Genomic DNA, 18721 nt, shown 5'->3' with positions numbered 1-18721 from the left:
TGTTGGGAAGGGAAGACTTCTGTAGCAGCAAAGGGAACTAAGAGTGCAATGGGGTGAAAATGACAAAGATGCATCATATAAGAATGGAATTATCGCGTCGGGCGATGGTGGCGCACGCCTTTAATCCCAGCACTCAGGAGGCAGAGGCAGGCGGATCTCTGTGAGTTCGAAACCAGCCTGGTCTACAGAGCTAGTTCCAGGACAGGCTCCAAAGCCACAGAGAAACCCTGTCTCGAAAAACCAAAAAAGTTAAAGCGATAAATTATGGGAGAGGAGACGTGGGTCAGCAGGGGATGGACACCATCTTCAGGCCTCAGAGGGCATTGTACCCACACGACAGACACTCACACATATACAAAAAGCTTTGTTTATTAAATTCTATACTCAATGCCTAATACTGTACCACATTCCAAGGGAGTCGAAGGCACCTGGATGTGTTTCCCACTCAGTCTCCTTCAGTGCTCTGGGATCAGTCTCGACTCTGAGCTTCTGGCGTTTCTTCTGTTTGCTTTCTGTTTTTATTTATTTATTTTGTTTTTGAGGCAGGGTCTTACTTTGTAGACCTGGTCGGCTTGGGAACGCTCTCAAATAGACCTTGCTGGCCTCGAACTCACAAGACCAGGAATTGAAGGCAAGAGTCACCAAAGGCCAGCTTGCCTGTCCTTTGAGTCCTTTTTTCTTTTCTTTCTCGAGGGGGTGAAAAAAAAAGAATCTTACGACCTCACCACATACTCACGCTCACCGTAGTGACATCACGACCGCGTGGGTACTGGTACTGTCACAAGCCCTCAAAGACCCCTCGCAGAAGCCTCGGACCCGGGCGACGCGCTCGCGCGCCGATGACGTCACACCCAGCGCTGGCGTCACGTGCCCCCCCGCGGGGGGTGGGGCCTGAGGGCGGCGCTTCCGGTCGGCGGAGCCTGGCGGCCAGAGTGGCGGCAGCGGCGGCAGCGGCCGAGTGGCGGGATGGCGGGCGCCGCGAGCGAGTCGCGCTTCGCGGGGCTGTCGCTCATGCAGCTGCACGAGCTGCTGGAGGACGACGCGCAGCTCGGCGACATGGTCCGGGGGATGGAGGAGGTGAGCTCCATGGGACGGGGTGAAGGGGGCGCTCGGACCGCGCGCTGGCAGCCGGAGCGGGGCCCTGGGGCGAGGATTGGGGGCCCGGAGGGCCCCAGGCCGGCTCGAGACGGCTATCAGAGCCTAGAACATTGCGGTGTGTGGGGCCGCGAGAGGGAGCGAGGGCTCCGAGATTGGGGTGGTAGCTGTGGAGGGGACTGCGGCTGAGTCTCTCGAGGACTCTTAGGGCACCAAGGCAGGTAGATTAGGCTCGGATTTGGAAACACTTCGAGGGGAAAGCTTGGAAAGTCGTCGGGGCACTGGAGCCAGTCCGTACGGCTCGGATCGGGGGACTAGCCGGAGCTGACGGACGGTTCTTAGATGGGCGTGTGGGGAGCAGAGATCTGTAGCTGAGTCTGGGATGAGATTCCGAGAGGGGTCCTCGAAGTTCAGAAGCTCCAGGCCACAGACAGCCAGGGTTGAGGTGGGAAGGGGCCCCGTGGCTGCCGGCTCCCCAAGTGCGCCTTTCCGTCAAAGTGGCCCTGGCAGAGTTGGCTCAAGAGTTCCTTCCTTTGCTTGTTCTGTGCACGGTCCGTTGATTGCAAGAGGCTCCCTTTCCCCAGGCATCCCGGCCTTCATGGAGAGAAGGGATGGAGGGAGGTCTAGCGTGGCTGGCTGTACCTCACGGTTGTCTGCTCACCTCTTTGGGTTCCTGAAATTGCTTCTGGCCACAGAGTAAATGGGGGCTGGGAGCTGACTGCTGACCCCCCCTTCGCCATAGTCCAGGGCCTGCCCAGCCTCTGGAAGGCATGTGCCCGCCCATGTTATCTCCCTCCACACCTCGCCTGTGGTTTGCTCTGAGTGACTGACTTCCCTTTTCGCTTCTCTCCCAACTGGTCCTGAGTCTGAAGCGCCGAGTCTGGGGTTGACTGATCTAGCTATCCCTGGCCCACCTACCTACCTCCTTTGTCTGGGAAGTCTGAGCTTCCCTAGGCCCGCAGTGCCTAGCTTCGCCTCCTGCCAGAAGCTGGTGTAAGGGGCTTTTGGCAGGCTTTCCGAAGAAGGATTGTTCAGCACCCAGCCAGCCCCCTTCCAAGGGTCTTGTACATTCAGAATCCCTGGAAACCCCTCAACAGTTCATTGTCTGCCTCCACAGAGAGGCCACTGTAGTAAGATGGTNAAATAATAAAAACAAATGATTTTTTAAAGATTAGATGATATATTTGAAAACAAAGGAACACTTCTTTTATTTCTTTGTAGCAATGAATGGTTGTACTTACAGGGGCAATGAGCTATATCAACAGTAAAGGCACATGCCACCAAGCCTGACAACCTGGGTTCATTTCCCAGGACTTTCATGGCAGAAGGACCAAATTGACTTTAACAAATCATTCTCTGAATTCCATATGCCTACCTTGGCATGCACCTCCCACCCCAATTAGTAATAACTAATATAATTTAAAATTGCAAAACTTAGACACACACATGACATTGCTAAACTGCTCCAGAAAATGAAGAACCTGAATATTACATATAATAGCCTTTTATAAGAAGTCAAGTAAATGGGTAGCCCAGAATATTCAACTAACAAAATATCCATCATTTAATATTTAATTAGGGCCAGAAACTATGACATTACAGAAGGTGTTCATATACAAATTGAATTTCCCATAATCAAGATGCACCATTGGGCAAATCAGACTAGACTGGCTTTATAATTTGAGGTTAGAAAATAACTGCTTGTCTTTCTGTGTTTGTATCTGACCATGCTTTCATGTAAGAATTCTTAATTTTAAAAAAGTCATGAATTTTCAAAAGATCTTATGCTATTTTACTGGGCAAATAAGCTAACATAATGAAACTCTAGGAACATCAAAAATATAAACTCATATCAAAAAATTAATTATAATTCATTATAATTCTAACAAGCTTTTTATAAAAATGTCTATATTCTGTGGAGTTTTGATTTTAACATAATTTGCAAGATCCTTGGTTACTCAAAAACCCTTGGGCTAATTTTAAACAGACTCCATTAACAATCGTTAGATACCCGGATTTTTTCTGAGTAAAACTTTACAGATCGTCTTTTATTCATTATGGGGCTTCATCTCAGCAAGTTGAAAACATAACTTGCAAATGTATTATGATGCCTCACCCTCTGAATTCCACAGAGCAGCAATGCAGCACACATGTGGTGTCAACCGAGTTGTGTATCCTTGTGATTCCAGATCTCACAGGGGGTACGGCTCACTCCAGCTGCTAAGTGCAGCATGACAGAGCTGGGCTGCATTCCACTAGCTTGGGCAAAGTTCAGAGGCTGAACTTGTAAGAATTGTTTTATTGAATGCTTATTGCTATGACACTATTTTAAAGTTGAAAAGCCTCAGGTGGAATGATTACAAATAAGTGACTGTCTGATGAAACCCAAGCACAGGCTTAGTGTAGATGCCTTTCTTTGCTTCTTAATACATGCAGGGGCATCAAGCTTGGATGGTGTGTTTGAATATGCTCATCCTTGACATGTGAATAATGCACAAGACTGATATGAGCTCCTATCAGGAAGGAGCCCTAATGGTTCATTTGCTAAACGTCCAGTGGAACAGGCAACTCTCAATGACCTGCCTTCCGCAAATTAGGAGACACTTAATTGGGTGAAAGTTGTATACAGTACCAGTGATTAAGATGACTGCAGAATAATGAGCATACACCCATGTCTGTAAGACAGTGGGGCACAGCCACAGTGGTAAGACAGTGTTGTAAGGCCATGCATGTAAGACAGTTGGGTACACCAATGCCAATAAGACAGTGAGATACAGTTGTTGGGCCTGTAAAACAGTGGGGTACACCTATGTCAATAAGACAGTGCGGTGCATGTTTAGCTTTGTCCTGGCGAAGACTGTCAGCTTACTCCAGTGTGTAAAAGAGTAAAGAACTAAGTTAAGTTTGTTAAGTAAGTTGAGACTCTTGGAGAGCCCTAGACTATTTACCTTGGTAGATGATGCCTAAGTCTGTAAAAAGCAATGCTAAAATGTCACCAAAGGGACTGGGGCCATTGACTTGGTGGATAAGAGCACTTGCTGAGCAAACCTGAGAACCTGAGTTTGGATCCCGACACCTGTAAAAAAGCCAGGCATGACCATGGGCAGCTTCCCCATTGCTGAGGGATGGAAACAGAATGCAGGATCGCTGAGCAAGCCTAGCAAAAACAAAACAAAACAAAAAGCAGGAAACAGAAGAAAACTCCTCCTTCCTGTCCAAAGGCCATCAAGTTGGAGGTTTAATGAGACCATATCTTAAAAGAATAAAGTAGAGAATAACAAAGCAGGGCACCTGAAGTCTTTCTCTGGTTTCTACATAGGTACATGTACATATAAGCACCCACACACATGCAGGCACAGACACACATGCACACACACACACACACACACATACAGAGAAAGAGAGAGAGAGAGAGAGAGAGAGAGAGAGAGAGAGAGAGAGAGAGAGAGAGAGAGAGAGATTTTAAAATGTTGAAAAAGGTTGTTCAGTCCCAATAAGTTTATTTCTAATTAATTTACAAGGGAACTTAAATTACCAAATGCTGTATTCACGCAGGTTAGAACTTGGCATCCTCTGCATAAAACTGACTGGCCTCAGCCTTGTCCAGATTTAATAAAGGGCAGGCAGTCCGTGGTTATTCTTGACCACTGCATCGTCTGTCAAAACAGGATCCAGTACTCAGCAGGAGAGCATGCTGTGCTGTGCTTGCTTTTTGTCATGTCCCCAATTATCATTATCACTCTTTAATAGAAGAGCATAAAATCTGCTCTCTTTAAAAAATGCTAAAGTCACATTTTGGATGCTACAGCAGTTATTGAGATAATTTAACATTCAAGGCTCAACACAGCATTCAAAGAAGACAGAGCAAAAGCAAAGTTGGACCCCAGAGAAGCTGCATCACCCTCTCCTGGCTCATTCAACACATATGCATATACACACACACACACACACCACACACACACACACACCATACACACCACACAACTCACATAGTCACACATACATCCACATATACATTCACATATTCACAGCCATATGCACACATACACTTACACACGCACACACACACACAAACACACACAGTAGACCACCTGAGGGAGGCTCTCATTTCAATATGATTGATAGAGTCAAGCCAATGGCAGCTGGGCAGTAGGTTCTCCTCCATGTCTACCGCCTCCTCCTACAGCCATTTTATCCTCTGTTTCTTTCATGTGAAGAGGCTATATTGCAGGCTTTCTAAAATAGGTAGCCAAGAAAATCACAAAATTGTGATTTCTGCCTTAATCCACTGAGAGATCGCTTCTAACACCCCTTGATTTTTCTTCACAGGATCAGAACCCAAATTTAGAAAATAACACAGTTCCATAAAACTACTTTATCATCAGAAACTGACTTTGAGATTTTTCACTCAGCCCCTGGATCATCACAAATGTGTCTTCTTTTGCCTTACAAAAAGAAGGATGCTAGAGATGGTAGGCAATGTTTGGTACAGGCCATATTTCTCAATCAGCTCAACATTATTGTAATAATATTAATGTGACTTGTCAAGGCAAAGGATCAATTGAACAGGCAGGATGCTACTAATGAGATTGCTTTAGAAATTACATCTCTACAGCAGTGACTTTCATAGTGCATCCTCAGACCTCATCACCTGGCTCATGGTCAGGCATATCCATTCTAAGGTGGCGGTGCAGCTCAGTTGTTGGCTGCGTACCTGACATATACAGGTCTCTAAATAGAGGGAGGGCTGCAGGGAGAGAGAGTGGGAGGAGATCGGGAAGGAGAGGAGGAAGGAATATTCTAGAGACCCATTTCAGACTTACTAAATGAGAAATGAAGGAGGTAGAGTCCAACACTGTTTAATGTGATTCTGATTGACACATAACGATCATTGCCTTAGATCAGAAGACTCCCCAAATATGTTTATATCGGGATGTGCAGGGTCTCATTAAAAATTTACAGATGTCACTAAACAAGAGGATTTTATACTCCTGCACTCTATATTGTTTGTGATCCTAACAAAGGAATGTCAGCATTTAACCTGCTCTCAGTCCAGTGTATTCCTGGACCTAATACTCATCTGAAGTCCACCATAAGCTGCGGCCTCCATTTGTATCTACGACCGAATGATAGTATCGTGAAAAGGCTGAAACACGCAGGAGCAAGGTGGAGACTCAATCAGGCTTGGGAATTGAAAGCTGACATCATTTAGATTAGTGATACTCGACCTGTGGGTCACAACCCCATGGGGGTCCCATATCAGATATTCTGCATATCAGATATTTACATTATGATTTATAACAGTAGCAAAGTTACAGTTATGAATAGCAAGAAATTAATTGCATGGTTCAAGGTCACCACAACAGGAGGAACTGTATTAAGAAATCACAGCAGTAGAGAGGTTGAGAATCACTGATTTAGACAGTAAACTTATTGAAAACAAGGACAAGACTTCGAAAACTACACTCCAGAAGAAGACAACGGCATGAAAGTAAAACAAAAATCAAGAACTCCACTACATCTAATGCACCAAAGAGATAAATTTGGTTCCTCATTTTGGAATTCATTTGGTCTAAGAAAAGCTCCTTTTCTTCTTTCTTTTAAAAATAAAATTTTTATTTCTCTCAATTCAGTAGATGCAATAGCTAAGCTTGATTTGTCAGTGTGATTGGATTGAGTCAGCCGGAAGAATATAAACTCACTCCTGAGCACGTATGTGATGGCCTTTTCAAGACAGCGAACCCATGGCTGGAAACTCACACTGAACTGTGAAGCTATGCAATATCCTAGCAGGAACCAAGAAAGATGAAATAGGAATCTCACCAGTGCAAATGCGCTCTCCTTCCTGGCTACCGTGAGTGAGCAGGTGTGCTCTGCCACGATCTCCCACTGCCACAACGTCCTGTTCCACCACAGGCCAGAGCAATTGAGACTGCCAACCAAGGACTGAAATCTCCGAAACTGTGAGACAAATAAACATTGTCTTCTTTCCAAAATTCTCCTTCCAGTTATTTCTGACACCAAAAATCCCTGACCAGTAAGCAGACTGTACTTCTGCTGCTACACCGAAACCCAGCCAGACAGGTGATGCATACGATTCCCGTGCAAGACAGCGGAGCATACAAGTCCCCAGCATGCAAACGCTTCCCATGCTCGCCTTCTGTTTAGTGGATATTTGGTAATTTGTGCGACTTCAGTGGCCATCTGCTCATCTTACTGGAGTATGATCATGTACTTGAACAGAATAGACACAGAAAGATATAGAATGTCAAATTTCTGGACTATCCTTGTGTCCAGAATAATTAGGAAATCGGGAGCGCTAGCCCATGCCTAGAATCCCAGTATGAGGGAGGCTGAGAAAGAGGACTACTGTGTGCTCAGGGCTAGCCTATGCTACATAGGCTTTCAAGGCCATGATGGACTTAAAGATGATAATTACCTGAAAGGCCAATGCCTTCATGCCTTCTTAGGAAAATTTGCCTACAACTGTCCTGGATCCCTAGGAATAAGCAAAGATATTTCTTGGTGGTTATATATTTTAAAGTAATGGACGATCTCTGACATGGGATTTGGGTCCAACTTACAGCTACTGAAGATGATATTGCAAAGCCATGAGTTCACTGGCCTTGGTTTCCTAGATTCAGGATAAAAGAATAAATCATGGAAGCTCTGATTTTCCAAGACAAGGCTAAGGTTGGAGATTTAAGGCCAGCCTCAGCTATCTTTTTTTTTTTCTCGCAAAAAAAAAAGAGAAAAGGAAGGAAGGGAAGGGAAGGAAGGAAGGAAGGAAGGAAGGAAGGAAGGAAGGAAGGAAGGAAGGAAGAAAGGTTCCAAGCCAAAATAACACCTATGTTCTACTTGTATATATTTACATATGTACGTCATGTATATGTGTGTCTGTACTTTCCCTTTAATTTTTCAGGCTAGATCTCAAAAGGACCAGGCTCTCCTCAAGTTCACTATGTCGCTGCTGACCCTTGATTTAAACAACTGATCCTCCTGCTTTTGCCTTTTGATTTCATATAAACTTTTGGTTCATCCTTTAAATAAGGAACTAGAATTTAATGAGCTAACTAACCTCTTTGGTACATGTGAATTTTGAAGTTTATGAATGGTCATGGTGGGAGCCAGGGAGCAAATGGGAAGGTTCTTCAGGTTAAAGTAAACTGGAGTGCTAACTCGTTTCTTTTCCCTGTCATTGTGTAACTATGGACTACACAAATGCCTGGAAGAATATACCCAGATTTGACTTTGTTACTCAATATTTTTATTTAGAATTCAGAGACTTTGAAATCATGTGATAATGTTCAGGGAGTAAATCATGTGATAATCATGTGCTAATTAAATCACATGTTCAGGGAGAAACTGTTTTATTCCTTTATACACAACTAACCATTTTTTAAAAATTATTCCTACAAAATGGCTTCAGCAGCTCTGTAATTGTCTGACTGCACTATTTTTTCCTCTTTAAATTCTCTTTGAACCATCTCTGCCATCTTTCTGGTTCCCTCATCAATTAATGAGTCAAATAAAAATTTTAATATGTGTTCTTCTTGCATTTCTATGAAAGTCATACATTTTACTTAGAGAATTCTGCTCTAATACTGGGGACCAGATTCATTTTGGAATTCCAGATTCATCACATTTAGAAAGTGCAGAGACATATATCTCAAATATGCATCAATCTACAAAAAGCTTCTTAATATTTCTTTAGCAAAACATATAAATATTTACACTCAGTGACATGAAAGGTTTATAAATGAGAACATGTCATTCGAGGTTGGGTTTAGCCAAAGAGCATTGAACAAGTTCAGAGTTGGCCAAGATGCTGCCAAATTAGTTATGAAAAAGTTCGTGTCACTTCTCAGCGGTGGGCAATTCAGAGCTGGAGAATCAGCAGTTTTTTGACCACCTCAATCTACATTTATCCCATTTAAAGAGAGCCATAACAAAAATAATGAGAAAAGGGGAGGTGTGCTCTCTCAGAATCCATGAATAATTTAGCATCTCAGAGCACAATCCAATGTGAGCCGTCTCCAAGAGGAAAGCAATACAATTATAAAAAGTTAGCATTTCCAGAACAATGACTGAAATTCTTTGCTCCAAGTTCAGAAACACTTTAAGATATTAACTACCACATTTAAAAACAAAAAACAAATTTGAAGAGGACAAAACGTAAAGAGCAAAGTTCCTAAGTTTAAAATAGGTAACTTTGCCTATAGCTATACTTTCATGGCAAACATCCACCATTACCTAACGGCAAGCATTCAGGAGCTTTGAAACAAATCCAGAAATAACATATTTATAGAAAACAAAGGCTTATTCATTTTATTAATGAATTGAAAAGTATCTTTCACATTTCAAGGCACTGCAAACCTATATTGCAGTGAACAAGGATTTCTGGTGCAAAAGTCAGAACATAACTTTTAAAATGAGTATTTTTAGAGATCAGGCAGGAAGCCACAAATCAGGCTCATGTTCATCCCTTACCATTCGATACTCTAAGGTGGGAGGACTGTGAGTCGGGATCCAATCTGGGTTCCATGTCATAATCCTGTCTCAAAATGTGAAAACAGGAAAGAAACGAAAAATAAGAAAGAAAAAATTCAAGAACAAAATGTTTTACCTCAAAAATCATTTTGTATAAATTTTTTCCTAATTTTGCAATATTTTCAATCATGAGGATTACAGTCTGCGTTCCTGAAGCTTCAAAGAAAAGATAGGCAAGATGGCAAGATTTAAGATTTTTAAAGTGATACACACAGTTACATTTCTCTTTGGCCTTACTCGTCTTACCAGAGGACAAAATGAAATAAAAAGAAAAACAAAGACAAATCAAAGAGAGTTCTCTAGGAAGAGGTTAGTCACGGGAGAGCAAGGGGACCACGTGAATGTGCAGACTGGCAGGTGTGGCCCTCCTCTGACTGCAAATTCCACACAACAGATGAATGCTCTGACTCTGTATGGAAAGACCAGTAGACTTACTTTCTTTTTAGCTATCGAAGGGTGTGCTTCCAATGAAGCCCCACCTTTCGCGTGTCTTACTGACGACACTCCACTCACTTTGTGCTACCCAGAGCAACCTGACTTGGTATGTGCACATGAGCAGCCACTGAAAAGTCCCTGTCATGATCTCAATGGATTCTCTCTTCCCATCCTTACCATCCAGGGACATTGCAGTGGGTTTATGCCTATCTACATGACATTCGTTCCACCTATGTATCTGTGTAAACATACAAGCCAAACCAAATACATGCTGTGTCATGTTCTCATACAACAATTCACACTTTCAATTTATTCACAGTACTCAAGCAAGGCTTGATTCAATACCAAATGTGAAGTTAGTGAGAGGGACTTTCGCTATTGAAAGCTGTTTCTCCCTAAACCTTAGCCCATCAAAACATTTAAGGGACTGTTTCAGTTTTAACAATAGAGAGTAATATTTATAGAATAAATAATTTCGTATTTTAAAATGCTGAAAATGCTGAATGCAGAGGTTTTTGGTTGTGATTTAAAAAGTACAGTTGAGTGGGATTTCCCTTTGTATGCTGTGATTACCATTAATAAATAAGAAACTGCTTTGGACCTATAGCAGGGCAAAGCTTAGCTGGGGGGGGGGGACTAAACTGAATGCCGTGAGAAAGAAAGGCAAAGTCAGAGAGAAGCTATGGAGCTGCTAGAGATAGGCACTGGGAACTTTACCAGATAAGCCACAGCCAAGTGGTGATATATAAATTAATAGAAATTGATTTAAATTAAAATGAGTTAGCCAATAAGAAGCTAAAGCTAATGGGCCAAGCAGTGATTTAATTAATATAGTTTCTGTGTGATTATTTCACATCTAAGCTAGCCAGGCTGCTGGGAACCAACAAGTAGCCTTCTCCAACATAAAGTTGCAGATAAACATTATTCTTTTATCTCTATCAATTTAAAAATTAACTCTTTTGCATGTGTTGCAATTTTTCTTTCCTCTAGAAATAGAATATGAAGCCTGTAGCTTTAGAATACAGTTTGCAATTAAAACATGAATTTATTTCCTGAATTTACAAATACACTAGAAATGCATTTTCATTCATTCCTTTGAATTGTGGATTTGTGTGTGATGCTCTCCCAAGTTCTCTATTTGCCCACATGCTATGTGTGAACTAATCTTCTATGACTCGTACACTCTTTTTATAGCCCTCTATACTGCTTCACTCCTTAATTACTCATTCATTTCTGTCTTAGTTTCATTTCTGCTGCTGTGACAAAATACCTGGAAAAAAGAGACTCAGAGAAAAAGGGTTTATTTCAGTTCACAACTCCAGGATACAATTGTGCAAAAGCCAGGGCAGCAGAAACAAGAAGACACTAGTCAGTCACACCCACAGTCAAGAATAGAGAGAAATAATCACTTACTTGCCTGGTTTTTGTGTTCAGCTTCATTGCTCCCTGTCTAAGGAATGGTGCTGCCCACAGTGGGCTGAGTCATTCTGCACCAATTAACTTAATGAGGATAATCATCCCCAGATATGCCCAGAGGTGAACTCAGCAAAGAAAATTCCTTATTGAAATTCTCTTCCCTGGTGATTCTAAGTTATGTTAACTTGATAATTAAAACTGACAATCACAATTCCTGTGTTATTTAACAGTCTAAATTATAAGTATAACCCCCAATAAATAGCAGTTAGTTAAAGGGGCTGGTGCTGATAGAGAATGAAAATAAGTGAAAAGATGTTTCAAAATAACATACAAAACCAGTTTTATTTTATTTTTCTTCCTTTTCTTTCTTTTGTTTTTTTTTTTTTTTTTCATTGTAAAAGACATCACTTAAGACTCACAAACTAGGGCAGCTGGTTTCTAGATTGCAAAGAGCAAGATGACCTCCATGGTAATTACTAAAAAAAACTAGGGTGGACCCAGTGACGTCCTTCTGGACCCACTGACGTCCTTCTGGACCCATTGACATCCTTCTGGACCCATTGACATCCTTCCGGACACATTGACGTCCTTCTGGACCCATTGATGTCCTTCTGGACCCATTGACATCCTTGACGATAGAACTTAAGGAGTAGTGGTGATTGGAGTCTCTCTTTCAGTACATTCCTCATTGAAGTACAGCAATTATGGAAACTGACCTCAGTCAGCTTCAGTACAATCTCAGAATCTTTGCGCCAAGGCCTGTGAGCCATCTACACAGTCAGTTTAGCGGATGATGCTGACACACTGCTATTCTAATGCAAATGTGCTTTCCTGAAGAGAGGAACAGTCTGAACACAGAATATTGAAAACAGACCCTACTGAGGATGTCCTGACCTTCCCTGAGGAAGGCCCTGAAGTGAGTGAGCAGTGTGCTCAGATTGCTATCAGCAGTCACTGCTGTCTTAAAGAGCACAGATAGGGTGAACTGACACCCAAATTATCATGGCCTTCTGCCTCGCCAGTCCGTCCTCACTTCCACTACACCAACCTTAGTGGCTTCTTGACATTTTTGGAAATCACAATTTCACCACATTTCATGTCCTCATTCTTCTGACTCCTGGATAAGATACTCCTCTGCACCCCAAACTGCCATCCCCACCCAGAACCTGCTAGGGCAGCTTTTCATACTCAGAGCCTTCCCACCCTTCTGAAGGTCAAAGAAGTACATGATTCTAGTAGTCAGTTTGCTTCCCTCACAGTCGTGACTGTTGAGCACACAAACAGGGCTAGCCCCTCTCTGTTCACTGCCTAAGTTTAGCTCTCTCTCAGTTTTCTGCTGAATATGTGTGGCCCATTGCTTGAGACACAGCTTCAACTCTCAACCTGGCTTTTGTTTATCCAGAATATTTCAACAGGTGAAATAAGTTTCCATTTCAGAAATCTGGATGGTTCTTAAATTTGCCTTGGCAAACCAAATTCTTCCTAAATTAATATTGTCAACCCCAGGCACAATGACAGTTGACAATAATTTGCATTTGCTTTTTGCTAGACTTTCTGCAAAGTGCTTTCTCTGCATATATTAATCAACTTCACTTGCATCTCATCTCCAATTGTCTAAATTGCCATTATTTTCTTTGATGAAGACAGCTCAGATAAGAGAGTAAGGTCAGATCATTAGAAGTTTCACTTTTAGAATAAATTTGTGATCTTTCAGTTACCTATCAACTGTATCTGTGAAATGATTACTCTTATATATGTATCAGCAAATATAAACAGGATTAATTTCACTTTCTTTTTTGGATTGCCAATATAGCTAACATTAGTCTGTTTTTTAGAATACTGATTATCATTTTTAACTTTGGGTTGAGAGCCAAGAAGATGCCCAAATGACTCACTATACAATTGCTTTCAGAAAATTGTATTAATTCAATTAATTCAAAATATTGTATTATTGACCAGTTTTACCCTCGCCTGGATGGCCCATTAGTTAGTCTCATTCTGATCTCAAAGACCTTAGCTGAAAATGAAAAGAGTTTTCAGTACTGTGAATGATTTTTACAGTGAAAACGTCCTTTCTAATGCTCTCCATAGGGTCTGTTTGCTAGCGTTTCTTCCTCTTACAATCCCTAGTGACATTTATTTAAAGTACCGGCTTTACACAACCTCTTGACTGTTGCTTAAATTAGTAGAAATCCTCAAGGAGAATACAAACTGATCAAACCTATCAATTTAGGTGACAATGCAATGTTCAGAAGTGTAAAACTGTGGCTAGCTCTTAGTTTCACATTTCTAATGAATTTCGGAAAACTCAATCACACTGGAACCTTCATCTCTCTCCTGATGTTGCTTTGGTCATTACATGGGTGAAATAATGTATAGTTCAGGACAGGAAGTGTGTCATAGGAACTAGGTTTCCTAACATATTCCAGAGTTGGATTCCTGGGTAGGGGTCTTAGGGCTGTGTGCCTGAATGGCTTTTGCCTGTAGCCCTCTGTCAAGAAACTCAAGTGGAGGAATAGGGACTTAAGTGTGCCATGGATGTAGACAAAAAGAGCAATTCATATGCAAGCTATTTGAAATTGCACAAAGGCACACAATAAACTGTTGTTGTTTAGTGAGTCAAAAATTCACACACTCAGGCAACAATATACCTGAGTACTATGGTTGAGAACAGCACAGATGTTGTCATAGATCCATTTAAATCATACTCCTATTTCTTACCTGTGGCATTTTGAACAGGAATGCCCCTGTTCAAATATGATTGAATGTTTTGCCTTAGTTGGTGGGACTGATTTGGGGAATATTAGGAGGTTTAGCCTTGTTGGAGGAGGTGTGACACATAGAGTGGGCCTCGCCCCTCCCCACTCCCTCTCTGCTCCACGGTTGTGAGTCAGATGTGAGCTCCAAGCTGCTGCTCCAGCATGATTCCTGCTCTTGCTGTTGCCTTGCTCCCCATAATGATGGTGATGAACTCACTCTCTGAAACTGTAAACAAGCTCCCAATTAATTTTTTAAAAAAAAAATAAGTTGCCTTGGTCATAGCAATAGAAAATTAACAAAGGCACCACCTAAACAATAGCTCATACCCAGGCTTTTATGACATTCGTTCATGGCAATATTGTTCTTCTCCTCATTGGCAAAACGAGTGGACCAAATTCCTTGCCTTTTCACCTCTACTCAGGCAGCATTTATCTTTCATGAAACCCTGGAAATTAACTTCTTCTCCACTAGTCCACTAGCTAATGTCAAAATTAAAAAACTTAATGTGAGTATCCCCAGGTTAAAGATGAGAACGGTCAGTGCTGCTTAGTCTAGATTGGAACTACTAGTAAGGTTTTTTTTTCTCCCCCAGCCCCTGTTTTTAGAACCATAAAAAAACACAGAGAATATATTTTAGCCTTACTATAATTAGAAAGCAGAATAAAATTTTGTTCTGAAAATGGCATCATAGGAAAACACTTTGCCGGTCCATATGAAAAGATGTCTTCCTCGATGGCTTCCTCTTGGAAAAGGAATCCCCTCTGCCTGCATAGTAGCTCAGCTGCTAACTGTTCTGCCTTTACTCACAACACAGAGAATTTCTACTTTTTTTTCTTAAAAAATGCATGTCATTGTAAGTGCAGATTTAGGATTAAGGACCTTAATGCTGTGGAAGCAGCTATCAGATTGGTAGTCTAACTAGAAGAGCAACTGATAAATCTAAATGAAAACTACAAAATCTTGGGGTCTTTTAATCTGCCTTTATGTGTAACAGCTATTTCAATTAAGAGACACTTATACAAAGAACTCAAGAAATTGGTCATCAAAAAACAAATAATCCAATAACAAAATGGAGTAAAGACCTAAACTGTGAACTCTCAATAGAGGAATCTAAAATGGCCGAAAGACACTTAAGTAAATGTTCAACATCCTTACTCATCAGACAAATGCAAATCAAAACAACTCTGAGATTCCATCTTACACCTGTAAGAATGGCCCAGATCAAAACCACTGATGACAACTTATGCTGGAGAGGTTGTGGGGTAAGGGAACACTCCTGCATTGCTGGTGGGAATGCAAGCTGGTACAATCCCTTTGGATGTCAGTGTGGTGATCTCTCAGAAAATTAGGAAACAACCTTCCTCAAGACCCAGTAATACCACTTTTGGGTATATATCCAAAAGATGCTCAATCATGTCACAAGGACATGTGCTCAACTATGTTCATAGCAGCATTGTTTGTCATAGCCAGAACCTGGAAACAACCTAAATGCCCCTTGACTGAAGAATGGATAAGGAAAATGTGGTACATTTATACAATGGAGTATTACACAGCAGAAAAAATAATGACACCTGGAATTTTGCAGGCAAATGGATGGAGCTAGAAAACATTATTTTGAGTGAGGTAACCCAGACACAGAAAGACAATTATCACATTTACTCACTCATAAGTGGTTTTTAAACTAAAGCAAAGAAAACCAGCCTACAAATCACAATCCCAGAGAACCTAGACAACAATTAGGAACCTAAGACAGACATACATAGATCTAATCTATATGAGAAGTTGGAAAAGACAAGATCTCCTGAGTAAATTGGGAACATGGGGACCTTGGGAGAAGGTTAAAGGGGATTGGAGCAGAAGAGAGGGGAGCAGAGAAAAATGTAGAGCTCAATAAAATTCAATAAAAAGAGAGACACTTAAGATGAGATTCAGTGGAAAAAAATTGTTCAATGTGTGTGTGTTGGAAGAACCAGATAGAAGGAAGGGTCCAGTGTCCCCAGATCCATCTACTGTAGACAGATGTGAATGAAATTCAGATTAAAAAAATATCTGGAGCAAGAAACCCAAAGTCTATATAATGAAGCTGTTTCAGTTAAGGTCTGATATGATTGGTCATTGTTTCAGGTCTGGTTCAGCAGGCTGATCTGAGTCAGTTATTCTTGCTTAAAGGTACAGGCTAGTTCTCAGATATACCCTGATGCCCTTACAGCACAGGCTTGCCCTCTGGAAAACTGCCCTCATCTGAGGGATGCTCTGTTCTATAAGACTGTGTTATTTGAAAGTCTGAAGTGAACACAGGTTAGAAGGACAGCTTATTTTCTGCCTTCAGCTTTGGATAAGGTAGATTGGTGCGCACAAGCGAACAGACACGTCTTAGATGTCTTTTACACTCTTCTGAGTCTGGCAGAAGTTTCACCCAAAGTAAAACACATATGCATGTGCACACACACATACACACACCGAAGGCATAAACGCAACCTTTGATTCAGATTTTGGTTAACTTATGGGCCCAAGTAAGAAGTTGATAGTTTTAGTAAAGATAATTACAAAATACATGTAATAATCAACATGAATGTAACAAAGAGTTAATTTTAAATTGTTGATGAAAAAGACACGTCAGGCTTAGAGAGATGGATCTCTCCAGGGTTTGTACTGCTATTGCATAGGACCTGAGTTTGGTTCATGTTACTCAAAACCAGCCCTAACTCCAACTCCAGTGGGTAGATGTACTTATACTCATGTACATACCCATGCCCCCAGCCCCCCCACACAATTCTTTTTATATCCCTATACCAGGATTGCTACCATGATTTGTCCATGTGTTAATTGTAGCTTGTTTCATTTAAAGCTATCACCGGAATAAAGTTAATTTATTTTAAAAATTGTTTTCTCCCTCAGCCTCCAGAATGGTCTTCACCAACCCCATATCTGACAGAGGGTTCATCTCCAAAATAAACAAAGAACTTGAGAAACTAGACACCGAAAATGCCAAATACTCCAGTTGAAAAATGGGTTACAGATATAAGTAGAGAATTCTCAACAATAGATTCTAAAATGACTGAGAAATACTTAAAGAAATGTTCAATATCCTTAGCTATCAGGAAATACAAATCAAAACAACACTGAGATTCCATCTTATATTTGTCAGAATTACTAAAATCAAAAACACAAATGACAGTTTATGCTGGAGAGGACATGGAACAAGGGAAACATTTCTCCATTGCTGATGGGACTGCAAACTTGTATAGCCCTTTTGGCAGACGAGAATTCTACCACTGAACCACCATGCAAACACATTTTGGAAATTAATATGGCGGTTTATCAAAAAGTTGGGAATTGAAGGAAGAACAGGATTTTAATTCCAGTGATGACTGCCTGTTTCTCACTGAAGGCCACCCCAGGCAACTGGAGGCAACCATCAATATACCTTGAGTCATTCTTGGCATGCAGATAATGTTAACACTATTAAAGCTCTATCCTCTGTTTTAATCAGTAACCCAGAAACTCTTACTAAACAAATCTGTATAATAACCAGTTTGGGGGGAGAATGCCCAAAAGTTAAGGAATTAATGTTACCAGCCTAGCACTGAGAATTTTCTTAAACAGGGACTAAGCACAAGATCCAACACTGGGAGTCCTTACTCAGGTGTTAGGGCCCCCCTTGGACCATAGCACACTTCTTGGTTATTCACCCTAGCAAGAGAAGAGATAACATGTTTCCAGACCATAGCAGCCATGGCCATGCTGGTCGCTGAGACTATGCAGAAAGCTCTTATACCTCTTTCTCGAATTAAACAGAAGATCACCAGTTGTAGAAACAGAAAACAAATGAACAACCCAGCTCAGCTACAGACGGACTGAGGATGATAGACTCAGGGTAGCTTAAGAACAGATGAAACATTACAAAGGGACATTATGCCTCATAGCATCAGTCCCCAAGCTTTGTGTCTCTGAAAAGAGAAACGGAGGATGAAGTCCATGAAGCAAAACTTGGCACATCCCTGTCTACTCCATTTCTCTAATAAACCAGGGGTTGCTACCAAACACCACATTAACCCAGTACAAGACAGACATGCATGACTAGAGGGCTGTCAGGTAGTTTTACTCAGATGGTGCCTGTCAGAGATATCAATATCAGTTGAGGGTCACCTCCTCAGGGTGGAAACCCAGCTCCAAAAACCAACCAAACTAAAAGCATTCAGAATGTGTTCTTCCAGAGTAAAACATGTCCCTGCTCTGTCTCCACAGCATTCACAGCCCCCTGAACACAAAGTTCTGCAAGAGCAGCAAGTAAACATAAAAAGTTCTCTACAGTCAAGAGAAAAAGTGTAAACTTCTTTTTTTATTTTTAAAGATTTTATTTTTTTAACTCATTTATTTCTTTATTAATTAATTAAAGATTTCTGTCTCTTCCCAACCGCCACCTCCCCTTTCCCTCCCCCTCCACCAATCAAGTCCCCCTCCC

This window comes from Alexandromys fortis, unplaced genomic scaffold (genome assembly GCF_014885135.2).
Source record: "Alexandromys fortis isolate MF-2015 unplaced genomic scaffold, M_Fortis_MF-2015_v1.1 scaffold_104, whole genome shotgun sequence".
NCBI classification, from domain to species: Eukaryota; Metazoa; Chordata; class Mammalia; order Rodentia; family Cricetidae; genus Alexandromys; species Alexandromys fortis.
Note: the sequence above shows the minus strand (reverse complement) of the source record.